Consider the following 2,669-nt stretch of genomic DNA (forward strand, 5'->3'; position numbering starts at 1 on the left):
TATTTTCAAATTTCTTTGGAGTTTCTACATCAAGATTCACTACAAAGAGAAATAGCAAAATAGTGACTGTAGAGACATTACTTGATTTTTGCACGAGAAACGCATGGGAAAATAATCTATTTGGGCAAGAGACTTAATGCATCTTAATTTGAAGGGAAAAAAATCTCCAGAGAAAAGTTATTCAGGTATTTCTTTCTTGAGTGTAGTCTTAAAAATGAATGTTCACATTAGTTAATGTTCGAATTATCATTTTGCTAGTTTTTCTTTTCTGATTTTTTTATTATTTGTAATGTTTATTATTTCTGAAACAACGTTTTTACTTGTATCTGTGTTGTCTTATCTCGATCTACGAGTTCCTTCAGCATTTGTTGCTCAATAATCAATTTCAATCCTTTCTCTTTATTCAGCTGAATCATCAGTTGTTTCTCCTTTTCCCTCAACAACTTCATCTTCTTCCTTTCTTCTGCCTCCTTCTCTTTTTCTTTCTTACGAATTTCACGCATTTCCGCTTTTTTCTTCTTAAATTCTGTTTGTTGCTTTTTTTTTCTTCAAGAAGCCGCATTTCTTCCAGCCTTTCGGCAGCCGTCAAGACGATATGTGTGCGATTGACATAATTTCGATGCGTTGGGTTGCGCTTTGGAGTTGGCGGAGAAACAAAGAATTCATCAAGCTGGTCTTCCCTCATAGCGTTGGTGCAGTCACGTAGCACAACCAGAGAACTAGCATCTGTTGGAAGTCAAAAGAGAACTAAAAGTATTTTTTATTTACACCAGCTGATCCAGGAATACTGGCCACTATACCTTATACATAAGGTCGATAAGTATTAAGCTCTAAAAATTTCAGATTTTTGTTTTTAATTAATTACAGTTGATTGAAATTTGAAAAGCCTAAAGTGCGCAGAATATGGAGCCTTCACGATACATAAGTTGTTAAAGTCAACCCTCATGAGTCGATATCTGAAGGGATCATCGACTCATGGAACAGAAATGTCTTGGAAAACTCTCTGAGAGGACCGTCCTTGTAATCATGAAATATGGTTTTCAGTATGATTATATGAGTCGATATCTAGTCATGGAACATCGACTCATGTAGATTTCACTGTATAACCTTGAAATACATAATTGTTACAGCTCCTAGCCTAAATTAGTGTTGTAGGCATTAAAATCGAGATCCAAATGAGCACGGTCATTTGGATCTCGATTTAAATGCCTTCAATGCTAATTTCTCCTTATTGCAAAGTTTCAAACTATTCGGTTATGAAAACTCCCCCATGCCAAAGTCAATCATGGAAGTGTCCAAGTAGTTCTTTACCCTATTTAAACTAACATGAACTAGAGCAATATTTAGCCTCAGTCATAGAATCCCTTCTTTACAATCTACATTGCTCGACTACGAACTTATCTCCTACAACGTGCTGCCTCCTTCATACGAACCACATTACTACCCACTCTCGCATAACAGTCCCATATTCTATGAGATTTCCTTTATGAAAGGGACTGTTATGTGAGTATGGGCAGATTACTCGGCAACCCTTGGTCGGAAATTATGTACCAGTGCGATGTAAGAGACTGCTTTATTGTACAATTCCGCTCTGTACTGCGGTTTAGTCGTCTTCTTGTGATTATGAGATGAAGATGCATCGGATTCAAACCTCTATTTTTCAAGAGCACAAATCTAGAGAAGTAAACAACCGTTCGTGCTGAAAATTCAATCGATTGATCATCACCAGCAAGTTACCAATCGATCAAGTTTTCAGCACAAACGGTTGTCTGGTTATCTACATTTGTGCTCTATATAAATCGAGATTTGGCTTCGATGCATCTTCACCTCAATTCCCGTCAGCTAGTAGTTTTGTTTTGTCAACAAGATTTCAAGAACCAAACAGTTTTGGAAAGCTCGATTGTAGCTTTCGTCAACAAAACCACTAGCCGCCGGGAATAGCTAATCTCTTACATTATAGAACTGGTAACAAAATGAGGACTCACCTGAATGGCGATGGACACAGAGATCGAGTGACTCATCCATTTGTGCACCAAGCGTGGGACCATTTGAACCCCGCAACTGACCAGAAAAACTCGCCTCGCAGTCGTCTATCATTTCTTCGTTTGCCTCCATCTGATGAGCTGAAACAAGCATGAAATGTTTTAATGCATCTGTGTCTGATCTGTATCTGATCCGAACAGATGAAATTATTGTTTAAGATATGCTTACCTGGAATAAACGGTAAGATTTTTGAGCAGGAACCTAAAACCTAATCACTGCCGAGATGCCGCTCCGAACTTTACGGCGCAGAAACGAAATCAAAACAAGAGTTTGACAGATGGCTGAAAGCAAAGGAGCCGAAAAATAGGTGTGCTGATTTTGTGTTACCTTTGCATTCACACTTTGAATGTTCTTCAATTCGGTTTGCATGACGTCATTATTATGTTTGCGTTATAATGCAATGCGAATGAAGGGGAGAGAAAATCAACGTTACCATACCTTCCATCGAGGCTTCGGCAACGCAAAACAGGTTGGCCCTTTAAAAATCTATTCGTTTTCTTTATTGCATACTAACAGACTCCGTGTATGGATACGATAAAGTGTTGCCAAACTTTTAATTTTGAATTCCAAAAATAATTTCAAACCCAATTAAATATTTTAGCAAAATTTGATGGAAAATAGCTAAA

General features: G+C 37.6%; 1 long non-coding RNA gene across 2 annotated transcripts; it reads right to left on the minus strand.

The window, feature by feature from the left end:
- Positions 1-547: 547 nt before the first annotated feature.
- Positions 548-2,353, minus strand: LOC110674533. 2 transcript variants are annotated; one of them, XR_002498959.1, is made up of 3 exons: positions 2,212-2,353; positions 1,986-2,123; positions 548-726 (listed from the first exon to the last, which is right to left on the minus strand). It is a non-coding gene; the product is annotated as an uncharacterized LOC110674533 (long non-coding RNA). The 2 variants fall into 2 exon arrangements; XR_002498958.1 differs by having other exon boundaries at positions 548-747.
- Between the last annotated feature and the right edge of the window lie 316 nt (positions 2,354-2,669).

The sequence above is a fragment of the Aedes aegypti genome, chromosome 1 (assembly GCF_002204515.2).
Source record: "Aedes aegypti strain LVP_AGWG chromosome 1, AaegL5.0 Primary Assembly, whole genome shotgun sequence".
NCBI lineage: Eukaryota > Metazoa > Arthropoda > Insecta > Diptera > Culicidae > Aedes > Aedes aegypti.